The following is a 14,241-nucleotide window of genomic DNA, read 5'->3' as shown; positions in this document are numbered from 1 at the left end:
ACAAGATAAAGAGCGATACACTGGATACAGAAAAGTAGCATTTGTATCCCCCTTGTGACTCTCACTAGCTCTGTTCCCTCTAGGCAAACTGCATTATCTCTGGATCTGTTTCCTCTATGTATATATCTGGGTGTATATGATGTATGTTAACCTCGATGTATACTACCCTACTTACTGGACAAGTTTATTGTAAGAATCAAATAGAAATTTATAAGAGGCACTTCAAAAACTATAAACATAGGTAAAAGATTTACTTACAGACCAAAATGATTAAGAGGACCAAACTTCTCAAAACAAGGTATAAAGGTTTATGTAACCAAAGCAAAGAAATAATCTTTTTCTTTGTCCCAGTCCAAGACACTCTCCATTCCCCTCTTCCCCGCCCCGATTTTTCTACACCTACCAAAAACCCTCAGAGACGAGTGGACTTGCCTCAAAGTTCACATAAAACATATAAAATTAAGAGGCCAACACAAGGATGCAACAACAGTGAAACTCTAACTCAGCTCCTGAGTAAACTGGCATCACCTTTCTGGAGCGCAATTTTGTAATGCATGCCAAAACCCTGAAAACACCCCTACACTCTGACACAGCCACTCCACTTCTGGGAATTCATCAAAGGAAAGAATGCCCCTGGAGCAGCCAGGGTTCTCAGGAGAGCTTAAGACACACCAATAGCTGTGCTAAAAGACTTCCTTGCACGTATCGTTCAATCCTTAGGACTGGCAGAATCCAGTTCTACAGTGAGAAAAACAGAGGTGAGCAAAGTTAACCACTCACCAGGCCCCCACAGTTAGCAGCAGAGGGCTGAGACGCAAATCCAGATCTTTGAACTCTAGCCCCCAGGCGCTTATCCTCCTCTCTACAGTGTACAGAGGCCTGAAAAGCTGTTCATCGCACTTTGTAATAGCAATAAGGACCACCCCAGATGTCAGAAACAGAAAGACTGAATGCCCGAGAGTGCCTTCCCACCATGACATGATGTCGGCCATGGTACACAGTGCGCAAGGACAGACAACCAGCATGCAAAGCATCTGTACTTTCTCTGACCCCTAATCTTCCCCAAGAGATGGAGTTGCTAAGAGATGGTAATTGCTAAAAGCAATTAACTTTGCAGCTGCAGAATAAAGGCAACACCAGCAAAGATTAAACTTGAACTCAATGGTGGCGTCACCAAACCTGAAACTGACCCATTACCTCACCAGAAGGTGGACTCTGCAACAGGCCAAGCCCCCAAGGCAAGAAGCAGTCACAAGGCCTTCGGGGAAGGCCAGGGCCTCTGATACAACATCCGTATCTGACACCGTGTACTACCGCAGCTCACTACCTGAAATATTCCTGAATGGCAGACCTAAACAGGACACCCTTTTCAAAGCTGAGAACTGAACAATCCAGTATGAACCTACAAAGAATCATTAAAACACACACACACACACAAATATACACTGAAGAAAGGAAAAAAAACCCAAACTCCCAACATACTCATGCCACCCAAAACTCACATTATCTTAGAATTTAAGAAACTAGTTTTAATCCCACGTTTACACTCTGCTTCACTCACTGAAGAAAAATACTTACTGAATCCTACTCCATTACTTCTGTGTTTCACTTAAAACATAAGCAAAATATTAACCTTGCAGAGAAAAGAAATCTATCAAAGAATATCTATGAAACAGTCCATAACAATGAATCCAGCATGAGATGGTATGACTCATACTTCTGATAAAGCAAAGAAACAAAAATCTCTTTAGAAAAGACACAAAGGCAGATAGAGGGAGAAAGAGTAACAGAGTAGGGTTCCTCACTCTTTCATAATTACAGAATATGTACTTTTAAACAGATTTTACAAAAGGTGCAAAAATACAGTATTTTCCCCTGGAACATCTTTATGTTAGGATAATAAACTTTTCCCTTAATGCTTTTTTGTTTTGTGTTCCATTCTGGGTGAATAAACAAGAGTCCTAAACAGGAAATCACTAAGGGTTTTTCTCTAAAGTCAAATATTAGAGTGAACCTGGATAATGTTTTACTAAACAGCTCTAAGAAAAGAAAGTACAGATGGACAAGGCAAACAACTCAAGAGTAAGCTGTCAGAGCTCAGGAAAGCCACAGGATATAAAGCACCATGAAACAAATGAAATCTTCTGAGAAGCAGCAAAAAAGCAGAATAGTTGTTTGCTGAAACACAAACAACCAAGAAAGTTTTAAGAAATATCACAAAAGAAAAATAAATACCACAGAATGTAAAAGAAAACAAATGAAAACTAGAAAAACAATTATAAAGAGCACAGAAAACAGGTATCAGACACTTTGAATAAACTGTACCTATCCTTGATCCTGCGATTTCACTTCTTAAAATTTATCCTATATACATACTTGCACAAAATTCACGAGGATATATGTGAAAGAATATTCACTAAGACAAAAAAGGATGAAAACTAAAAATAACCTAGAAGCCCAACAAGTCAAATAAATTATAATAAATTCCTATGACTGTGTTGGAAAGAAAGCAATACATAGTGACGATAGTCCAGCGTGTTCACAATATATTAAGGAAAAAAGAAAGCTACAGAACAACGTAAATAGTGTGCTCTCGGTGATTTTTTTAAAAATTATATACATACAAAACTGACACTGCATGTTTCCCTCTTTTTGAGTTCTGAAAACAAAAGTGTTTTATTGTATTTGTATTCAAGCACAGTAAGCATTCAAACACCTGCTGAAAAAAATAAAAAATTATTTTTAAAGTACAAAGTAGATCTTTAAATGTTGAAATGGATACCTCTACATTTAAATAATTATTTCTGAAAATATAAGTCTCCAATAATTTCTAATTGTATAATATTTGGGAACGTATTTATAATAAATACACCAAATACATATTTTGGCCAAATCCCAAATATCCAGTGTTAAAAATAAATATTCTATTGAATATAAATACAACTAAATAGGACAAAATATGTGAAACATTAGTTTCAGACACTACCAGACAAGAGACAACACAAGAGTTGATCTATGCAAGACTATCATCCAAGAGAAATACTTCCAGGTCACAACACAAAAAGACACATGCCAAGCAGTCTGGCAGTCTCACCGAATTGAAGAAACAGGGGCCAGAGTTTGGGAAGGCCAAGTTGCTTAAAATTTGCAGGGCAGGTACTGGAGAAAGAGCTCAGAAAGAGTCAGAACTTTACAGACCTGCAAGGTGGGCTTCCTAGGGTCCTTATATGTGCTGAGTAGCTGAGGATGGGGAAATAATTTCCAGAGAGCAGTAGGCCAAATAGTACCTTGAGCCACACAGGACTTTTGGAGTAAGTCCCACCAACCAGAGTGGGAAAACTCTGTAACATACCAGGAAATGGATGGACTCCTCAGAAGGAAATTTGCCTCAGCTGAGGAACTAAGTCAGCACTAAAGTCTGCTCTGGACTTACCCTAACAAAGATAAAAGTCCAGCCTCAAAACACCCAACAGACTACAAATAATCTAGCTGTATACTCCAACTAACTCCAACACTTAAGGAATACAAACTGAGCAAGTAACAGCATAAAATTTAATAGCTGGCACACAGTCTGAAATTATCAGATATACAGAGGAGAAAAATAAGACCCATAAGCAGGAGGATAAAAGTCACTAAGTGCAGATCCAGAAATGACGGAGATAATGGAATGCACAGAACAGATATTAAAACTATATTACAAATGTGTTCCATACAGTCAAGAAGGGAAAGAAAACATGATTATGATAAGGAGAGAACAGAAGATGCAAGAGATTCAAATTGAATTTCTGGAGATAAAAATAAAGTACATCCTGGATGCAATTAACAGCAGATTAGACACTGCAAGAGAGAAGCTCAGTTAATTTAAAGACATAGCAATAGAAACTACCCAAAATGCTGCACAGAGAAACTTAAAAACAAACAAATGACTCACTGTAAAAGATGAATAACTGGAATCCCAAAAAGTGTGAGAACAAGGAGCAACATATGAAGACAAAATGGCTCAGAATGTCCCAAAGTTGATGAAAACCATAAACTGACAGATGTAAGGTAGATTAACAAACCCTAAGGAAAACAAACATGAGGAGGACTTCACCAATACACACTGCAACCAAATTTCTGAAAATGTGTGATAAAGAGAAACCTCATGAAAGCAACCAGAGAGAAAACTACTCACTACATACAGAGGAACAAAGGCAACAAATTTCTTATTAGAAACTATGCCAAACCATAAAACAATGGGGAAACATCTAAAGAGTGTCAACCCAGATACGCATTCCCAAATATCTTTCAAAAATTAAGAGAAAATAAATTTATTTGAACTAAAAAAAAGCTATGAGAATTCATCACCAACCAACCATCACTATAATCAGTGTTAAAAAATTTTTTTTTCTACAGGCAAAAGAAAAACACTATCACATGCAAATTTGGATCTAAACTAAGCATAATATCTCAAAGGGTCAATATAAGGGTAATATAAAAATATTTTCTGCTTTTTTAATTCCTTAAAAAATAACTTTAAACTGAAAATAACAATGAATTATGGGGTTTACAACATACATATAAGTAAGATGTGTAACAAAATTACACACAGTTAAGAACTAAAAAAAATACTGTTCTACACTATACAAAAAGTGATATTGATAAGTTATCTTGTTAACCCCAGAGCAACCATCAAATACAAAGCAAAGTGGTGTGAAGAGGTGCTATCCTCTTTTTGCAGGTAAGGAACCCAAGGCTTCATCTTCACAGGATGGTTATAAGAATACAATTAATACATTTAAAAACAATACTTGATGTAGAAAGAACTGAAAAATGTTAGCTTCTTCCTTAGATTTATGAAATCTAAAAATATCACAGCTATCAGTTATTACTTTGTCTTTCAACACAATAATCATTCATGCAAAAAGAAGTGTGAATGTAATCTGATTATCTACTAAGATATCTGCTTCTCTATAAATGTCCTGTATGTGAACAACAAACACAACTTAAAAAAATACCCTAAAGTACTGAGGCTGTGCACTTAACGTGAATATGCTTCCTAGAAGGTAGGGTAATAATATTCTTAACCTTCTGCACAATCCCCACCTACAAGATTATTTTTAACAAAAAAGTATGCTCAAAATTTTAATTCAGGAACACATTTCTCCATGTCAGTGGCATCTGTGATTTCACAGCTCTAAGAATATATTGCTGAAAAGGCACTTAAGCAGCTCGTGCAAATAATAATAAGGTTCTACCCCAAACTGCCAGCAGCAGGAATGAGTGAACAGATCTCCTTTGGGCCCAGTGCTTGGCACATATGAAGCATTCTAAAATTCTGTGCAGAACCTATTAACCAACAGAATACACGAAGCATAAAAAAAAAAAGTGTGGGGATTACCTGGTGGTCCAGTAACTAAGACTCTGTGTTCCAAATGCAGGGGGGCCTGGGTTCGATCCCTACTCAGGGAACTAGATCCCACATACCACAACGACAGAGCCTGCAAGCTGCAACTAAGACCCAGGTGGAGCCAAATAAAAAAATAAACAGTTGTTTAAAAAAAAAAAGTGTGAAAGGTAATTTTAAGGTTTCAAGCTTGGGGAGCTGTAAGTGAAGCCAACTAGAGGGTAAGTGGAAGATAGCATTATTTTATGTCAAGATAATATCCAAAGAGCACCTAAAAAAATAAATTTAGCTGTGGTAGTCAGAGCTAGAGACACTACTCTAGGAATTATCTGCATAGAGAGAGCTTCAAAGCTGACTGACCCTAGAGACTCTGACAAGACAGAAGACAATCATGACGAACAGTCCCCAGGCAGGTAAACGAAGAACCACAAATCAGTGGCAGTCAAAGCAAGTGAGGCAGCAATTTAGGAGAATTTAGGTGTCACTGAGGAGAAGGCGATGGCACCCCACTCCAGTACTCTTGCCTGGAAAATCCCATGGACGGAGGAGCCTGGTAGGCTGCAGTCCATGGGGTCAGGAAGAGTCGGACAGGACTGAGCGACTTCACTTTCACTTTTCACTTTCATGCATTGGAGAAGGAAATGGCAACCCACTCCAGTGTTCTTGCCTGGAGAATCCCAGGGACGGGGGAGCCTGGTGGGCTGCAGTCTATGGAGTCGCACAGAGTCGGACACGACTGAAGTGACTTAGCAGCAGGAGCAGCAGCAGCAGGTGTCACTGAAGTCAAGAAACAGTTTTAAGTATGCAGTGGTCAGTACTAGACTTAGCTAGGAATGAGTGTTTCTTCTTCAAATGCTGCAGGAGCCACACCACAATACCCACACACAATACCCACAGCCCTCAGTCAGTCACACCACATCCCTTACACTCTGCCAGGCAGGCACTGCTGAATTGCTGATAAACAGAATTTATATTTTTCACAACAGAAGTTGCTGTTTTATACCCATTTTTACATAAGAAAACTGAGATACAAAACATTTACTTCAGTGGTCCTCCAACCTTTCTGGCACCAGGGTCCAGTCTTGCGGAAGACAATTTTTCCTCGGAGTGGCAGGGCTGCGGAGGGGGGGATGTTTTCGGGATGATTCAAGCACATTATATTTATTGTGCACTTTATTTCTATTATTATTACATCAGTTCCACCTCAGATCAGGCATTAGATCCTGGAGGTTGGGGACACCTGACTTACATACACATTTCTCCCTCATACACCTAGAACCTGTCCTGAAGGAGATCATTGGTGAGAGCAAGTTCAGAGGAGTACGAAGGGGAAAATTCTAACTGTAGGAGGTCAGAGTACACCGGAAGTACCCACCTTTTCCTGCTGTTCACACCCCCTTTACTAGAGAAACTGCAGTACCCGGCCTGAAAAAATACAAACTGTGGGACTTTTTTGGGACTTTTGTGTAGAGCACACCTACATCTTCTCCCCCATCTTTCCCCACCCTCAGCCAACAGGACTACAAGTAGGTACCTGATCAACTGGACCATCTATATCTCCAGAAATTCGGAATTAAGACATAGAGATATCTCAAGAGAACCACACTGCAAAATCAAAACATCTTGTGTCGGCACTAAAGCAAACCAAAGTCTCGTGCAAACCAAAGGTATGGGGAAGCAGAAACCAAGAACTTGAAAGAAAAAGTCAGTCTGAAGAAGTCGAAACAGACATTACAGAGTAACAGAGACACAAGACCCGTGTCATGGCTTCCCAGAGAAAAACTGGCTGGTTAACTGCCTGAAGATCTTCTGGTTTCCAGAACGCTGAGCTGGACTTCAGACGCCTTCTGTCTGACAAATGCCCTTTTTAAGTAAGTTAATTCAAATGGTTTCTGTTTCTTGCAGCCAAATAATCCTCAAGACATTAAAAGAGGTCAAAGAAAAAACACTGGGTAAGCAGTTACTATGTGCTTCACTGTAACTAAGGTTTTAAAAACTTTCCTGTCGGGGATGAAGAAAAAGAGGCTTTGTAATATCAATGGACAGATCTGCTGGACTCCCAAACACAAACTCTTTTCTACTTTTTTCTTTTACACTGTACCTCTTTCACTCAAGTAACATCTAATCTGTTCCAATCCTCAATGCCATTTATCTATTTTTTCCCATGAAACATTCTCTGATTAGTCCAAAAATGTTTTCTTTTCTCCTGTCCAGTCTCTAACCTGTATATTTCAAATGCCTTTATGCTAGTATTTTATAATAAACTTTAATAATGAAGATGAGTGCCAGAATAAAGCCACTAGGAGCTGTCTGATTTGTTTCTAAATTGATGAAGTATTTTTCTTTCCTTACTTTACCACTTTATACACTAACCCTTAACTCAAGCCCAGGCCAGCTTAGATCTTTTCCTGACCTGCCCCATTCCTCATTTCCTCCAAATCATTGATTTGACTAAAAATGCAGGCCAGAAAAAGAACAGTTTAGCTTACCTAATCATCCTACCCAAAGTGACTTCATTTACAAGTATCTACATCCTAAACCTGAAAATATTGCCAAAGTGATAAAAAAAACCCAGCATAAAACTGTTTTTCTATCCCTGAAAATCAGCTTCCCAAGATGAAATGACAGAGAACTTCTTAAATCTATACAATCTCTTTTGCCCATTCTCAAAAAGACACTGCTGAAGTTTTTCATGTTTTCTCCAAGTACAAACAACAGCATAGCCTACTCATTACTGGAAATTTCCCTAAGAACAACCTAAAATGTATCATCTGATTTGGTTTGATTTACTTTTCCAGACAGTTAAGTTCCTGGAATGTTTCATTAAAAAAAAAAGAAAAACAAATGTACTATCCTTCTTCCATCCTTGAAAGGCAAAGGAAAACTTTTTCAGCTTCTAGAGTTCTCCGAAGAGTTGTAAAGCTAGAGAACTTCTCACTGTGGTTCAGGATCTCTGGCAGGTCCCATATCCTCAATAACTGGGAAATATCATTGCTGCTACTGCTAAGTCACTTCAGTCGTGTCCGACTCTGTGCGACTCCATAGACGGCAGTCCACCAGGCTTCCCCGTCATGGGATTCTCCAGGCAGGAACACTGGAGTGGGTTGCCATTTCCTTCTCCAATGCATGAAAGTGAAAAGTCAAAGTAAAATCACTCAGTCGTGTCCGACTCTCAGCGACCTCATGGACTGCAGCCCACCAGGCTCCTCCGTCCATGGGATTTTCCAGGCAAGAGTACTGGAGTGGGGTGCCACTGCCTTCTCCTGGAGGTAAACCACTAGGCCCTTATTAACAGAGCAGCTATGTGGGTACAGATATTCATCCCTAGGTACCAGTTCAATTTTGGGAATTTGTTCTGACTGCCCTTTACATTCTCAGATTTCTCATAAACTTCTGTTACAGCCAAGAGTGAAATTCACGGTCAACCTTTGGGTCAGTTCTGCCACAGGGCCATAAAGAAAAATACAACTGTGTATTTTAAGAGCTTCATTAAAATGGTACTACCTAAACTGACAGTGATTGTGCTGGGCACTGGGATGCCATTTCCTCTAAAACCATAAATAAGACAATAATAAGACATTAAAATAACTGCTGAGAACCCTAAATTTTCTGAGTACATTTCCTATTTCCAGACATACCAAAGTCAGTATCAATCAATATATCATCCCTAACAAGGTGGAAAACAGCTAAGGAAAGCTTATGAGTTTTGCAAGGGACTGAGGAATTACAAAGCTGAAAAGCGAACCAGAATGTTTAACGCCAGGCTGCAAAAAGGCCATTAGATATATGTCTCAGCAGTATTTCTCACCCTGAAATTTCCTTAGCATCTTAAGCTAAACCACCTCCAGTTTAACAGGGGTTTCAGTAGAAGGAAATCAGAAAGACTGTCCCCACGTCATACACTGTGGTTCAGATTCTACTGCCATTGTTATTCTGCCAACGTTTTTAACACTTTGGTCACACCCACGTATTTTTTTTAATTAGGCAGTTTAAGTGCCTGGAATAAAAGAATAAGTCTACCCAGTCCATTCAGATGAGGGGTGGTGGCCTGCATTTGAGCTGTTTAACAGCGCTGAAGGAAATCTGAGAGCAGATAAATCCAAGTAGCACCCCGAGGAGCTGCTTGACGCTTTCCGTTTCTGTCACAGTATTTGGGCTGTGCCCGATTCCAGGGCTCAAAGGGATCTGACAGAGGATGGCTGTTGGTTCGGGGGACAAAATGCATCCTCCTATTCCTCCCGCAAAGGTTTCTGTGCGTGCAGCACGCACCCCAACGAGGCACACGCAGCAGCACGCACGGCGGGGGCCCGGCTGTGAAGACCACCTTAGGGGACGGAAACTAGGCCTGTCACCCAAAGAGCTGCCGCCCCGCCGCCGCCCTCAGACCCCGGGAAGACCCTTCCGGAGCCCGAGGACCTCGTCCCCGTCCCCTCAGGCCCAGGGCCTCAAGCTTCCTCTCCTCTCCCCGCCCCGCTCCTCCCTCCGCCGTGCGAAGGCGCAGCTCCGGGCAGCCCCGAAGTCAGAGCCGGGGCTGCTGGCCGCTCCCGGCCGCTCCATCCAGCGAGGCCCCACGCCCCGCCGCCGCCCCAGCCAACGGGCGCCGCTCACCTCAGCGGGCGGACCCGCGCCAAGGCTCACCTGGGGGGCCGCAGCCTCCGCAGCTCACAAGCATGACACCCGCCCGCAACGACCAGCGGCGCGAGCGGCCGAGGAGGCGGGCGCCCCCCTCCCGCAGCGGCCCCCAGCCCTCCCCCCTCCCCGCCCCGCGGCCGGCCCACCCGCCCCCGGCTTCCGCCACCGCAGCTCCAGCCCGCAACACCTCCGAGAGTCCTCACGCCTCCCACTGGCTATCGCGAGAGGACACCCCGCCTCTCGCGAGAAGAACTCCGCGACCAAGCCCGCGCAAAAAGTGGGTGGGCTTTTAAACGGGAGAGAAGGAACAGGAAAAAGCTTTCCCACGTGCTCCGGGGCTGCCAGCCGGATGGCCGCGCGCATCACGTGACCACGCCCAGCGGCATTCCCATTGGTCAGAGTCCGTTTGGCCCACGGGAGCTTTAAACTCGAGGCTGACCTACGAACCTCCTGCAGACGTCTTGCGCGCTTCCTGGTCCGTTACCTGGGGAACCGTTTAACCCTTTCCTCTGGCAAAATATCCAAATCTTGGCTTGCTCTGCGGTTCGGGTGTAAGGCCCTGCCTCCTTTCGTTCGTCCCCTAGGTTTTACCGCCGGAGGTCAGCTGGGCTCCTTCTTCGCCCCAGATTAGCTTGTGCTTGCTTCTGATTCCGGGGTCCCCTTCCCATAGCGGCAGCCCCTCGAGATCCGACGGCTCTAGAAGGGCTCATCCTCTGACACAGCTCCGCCCTTTCCCCCCAGCATTTCCCAGAGGACCATTCACAGCGCGCCAGGCCCACGGCCCCATGCAGACCTGGACAAATGGTATCAAGGGATCTCCAGGCCCTAATGCTCACCTTTCCGTCGTGAGGCGATGTCAGAATCGGAAAGTAAAGCCTTGATCACGGAGAAACCAAGACAGAGATGAAAAGCTAGTATGTTTAGAATCAAGGTAGAAAAAAAAAAAAGAAAGTAGAATCGGAAGGGCTAGTCCAGTGAAGTTGCAGTCTCCTCGAAGACATCTATTCCTCAAGAGTGGAGATAACTGATAGATGAGAACGACATTTTTAAGTATATCTTCATTATAAGTTTTGCCCAGGCTGGGAGAGAGGAGGGCAAGGAACAAAGGGCATATTCATATGTTTATTTCTTAACAATTTTTTGTTGAGCTTCTATGTTAGGGACTATTCAAACTCTGGATTGAGCATCCTCAAAAACATGTAAATCTAAGTTCTAGGGAGCTTATGAGCAGGGGAGGAAAAATATCTTGGTGTTAAGCTCCACGCAGAAGAAATGCAGGGAATGATGTGATTGATGACTATTGCAATGGAGTGGCCCTTTTGAGGAGGAAACATTTAAGAAGCGGTTTGCGTAACAGGCATGCAAATATCAGAGAAGAATTTGGGGCGAAGGAAACTGCTAATTCTAAGGCCCTAAATTGGGTTTGAGGGGGAAGGTATGAGAAAGTAAAAGGAAAGTAAGCTTGGAAACACGCTTGGAGACGTAAACAAGCACAGGTTACATCCTGTAGGGTTTTGTAAGCCAATATAGGAATTAGTTTATTCTGAATGCAGTGGAAAGCCCTGGAGAGTTTTAAATAGGGAAGAGACACCTATGTTTTAATAATTTTAAGCTCTTTGCTGCAGAGCACGGATCTTAAGAAGGCCACAGAGGAAGAAGGGAGATTAAAGGATTATAATCTATGTAAGAAGGAGCCCCGAAATTTTTAATTTCCGATGACATTGACATTCCTGTTCTAAAATCTGTTAGGTCAGAGTCCTGGTTCTGTTTGCCATATTTTGTTTAAAAAAAAAAAAATCTAGATATTCTTCAGTTACTGCTGTTTAATTACAATTGGAGAAATAAATGGGAAATTTTATTACATGGGAAAACAAATGGCCCCCCAAAAATCATTACCTTTGATTTTTTTCCCCTCCATTTACAACTCACAGATAACCACCTCTTCTGTCCAAAGGTCAGTTCTAAGAATAGCCAACGTAAAATGATGTTCAATGCAGATATTTATTCCTGAGTATAAGATTTGAAAAGATAGAGGTCTAAGGCTAGAAAATGGAGATGTTTCACTAACAAGAAACAGAGATCAGGAGAACTGGGTTCCAGCTAGAAGAACTCATTAACTGGTGACTCAGCCAAATCAAGCAAGGTACCTTATCATCCGTAAGTCTCAGCTTCCTCATGCATAAAACAAGACAATGAACTAGCCTGCACGCAAAGTGGTTAAGCCTGAATTATATTTTGGCATGCACACACCCACAAGAGGGAAGCTGGAAAGGGAAATGAAATGAATTTTTAGAAAAACCTAACAGAGTCAGTAGCACAAATCAAATGAAATTGGAAGCTCGTACGCACACACAGACACACACACACACAGACACACACACACACACACACACACACATGTATGCACGCACACACAGCAGCTGAGAAACTATCAAACTGATTAATACAGATACCAGGAATGCTTCCCTAAGAAACCTTGGCCTTCTCAGAGTGTGAAAATGGAAACATTCCACCTGCTCAACCTCATATTCCCTTTCTCTGTAGCTATTTTGAACCTGTGTAGTGTGTAATAATGATTCACATATCCCTAATCAAAATTTAAGAACTAGAAATGTTTAAAAGATATGGAGCAATATTTTAAAGTTAAGCCAACACCTCGATTTTAATGAAAATAAGATTTCAACACTATAGGGTTATTTTTTTGAAAGGAAAAATACTGAATGAGAAAAAGTATTATTTTAACATATTAAGAGCATTCATTTAAAATGCTGAAAGAATCAAGTACTCTTTGAATGCTGTTTGCAGTCCTTATAATGATTAACTGAAACAGCTGCTCCATACTGCTAATTTAATGCACAATGGGCTCAACTCTCCCATTCTAACCTAAACTAATACAGCAATAAACCCTCCCAACTCAAGCTAGCAAGACAGTCACTGTTGTCTCTTGCGGTCTACAATTATTTCTAGGCCAACAAATATAAAATGAGAAGAAATTAGGATTGAAATCCATTTCTACAGGTGTCCCTAGTTCTAGATAATTTTTTATTTTCTTTTTTAACAGCTTGATTGATATATAATCCACTGATCATACAGTGTTCAAATGTACAATTCAGTGGTTTGGGTATACTCCCAGAGTTGCCCAATCATTAGCAAAATCTAACTTTGGAACAATTTTTTTCCCCCAAAAGAAACCCCTTATCTGTTAGCAGTCAATCATCCACCCTGTCCCCAGCCCTACACTACAGCTTTTTTCTTTTTATATATAAAAATTCTTTTATAGACTTTCCTATTCTGGAAATTTTGTATTAACAAATTTATCCAATATGTGGTCATTTGTCTCACTCCAGTCATTTAATGTTTTCAAGGGCCATCCATGTATCATGTAGCATGTATCAGTAGTTCATTTTTTTGTTGCCCAATAATGATTCCATTGTATGGATATAGCACATTTTATTTATCAACTTATCAATTAATAGACATTTGTTTTGTTCCCACTTTGGGGCTGTTTGTGTGGATGTTGCTTATTCTTTTTTAATACTTTAAAAAATAATATATATATATCCAGTTTACAAGTCCATATGTTTTTCTCCTAGCAGAATTACTTTGCTCCTTGTTGTTAAATAACAAATAGTCACTGAGTCATGTCTGACTCTTCGAGACCTTGTGGACTCTAGGCTGCCAGGCTCCTCTGTCCATGGGATTCTCCAGGCAAGAATATTGCGGTAGGTTGCCATGCCCTTGTCCAGGGGATCTTCCCAGACCCAGGGATTGAACCTGTGTCTCCTACCTTGGCAGGTGGATTCTTTCCCACTGGGCCACCAGGGAAGCCCCTAGCTTTGTCTTTTTTGCCTGCTGTTTGAAATCTGCACTCATCCCCGGAAGGCTGGCATTTCTATTTGGGTATTTCACATCTGGCCATATCACTGCCCTGTTTAAAACCTTTTAAAAGGCTTGTGATTGGTCTACTCATGATCTTCCTAACTTTCTTCCCCGCTCTGATGTCATTCTCTTTCTCAGATAGTCTTCGTTTCAGTTCCTGGACGTAGGGCCAGACCCTCCTTGCTTCAGAGCCTTCCCACAAGCTGTTCCTTAGTAAATGTTCTTTCTCTCCCCATTCCCCTTAGCCTCTGAATGAATGCCCGTGAATCTGCCAGCATCCTGCTCTGCTCTCAGTTCGTCAAGAACTCTTCCTAACTCCCCAGACTAAGCCCCTCCTTATCTAG

At 41.6% G+C, this 14,241-nt stretch overlaps 1 protein-coding gene across 4 annotated transcripts in view; it reads right to left on the bottom strand.

Moving 5' to 3' along the window:
- AKAP11 (A-kinase anchoring protein 11) overlaps nt 1-10,320 on the bottom strand; it is a 51,794-nt gene extending 41,474 nt beyond the window's left edge. For 2 of the 4 annotated variants that reach the window (XM_061434489.1, XM_061434492.1), the window contains exon 1: nt 10,025-10,133. The gene's annotated coding sequence lies outside the window, so the exon portion shown is untranslated. Of the gene's footprint in view, nt 1-9,994; nt 10,134-10,205 lie in introns of those variants that run through there. The other 2 variants (XM_061434491.1, XM_061434490.1) reach the window with 2 other exon arrangements.
- Nucleotides 10,321-14,241: the final 3,921 nt, after the last annotated feature.

The sequence above is a fragment of the Bos javanicus genome, chromosome 12 (genome assembly GCF_032452875.1).
Source record: "Bos javanicus breed banteng chromosome 12, ARS-OSU_banteng_1.0, whole genome shotgun sequence".
NCBI lineage: Eukaryota > Metazoa > Chordata > Mammalia > Artiodactyla > Bovidae > Bos > Bos javanicus.
The sequence above is the reverse complement of the archived record's forward strand: the minus strand, read 5'-3'. Positions and strand labels throughout refer to the sequence as shown.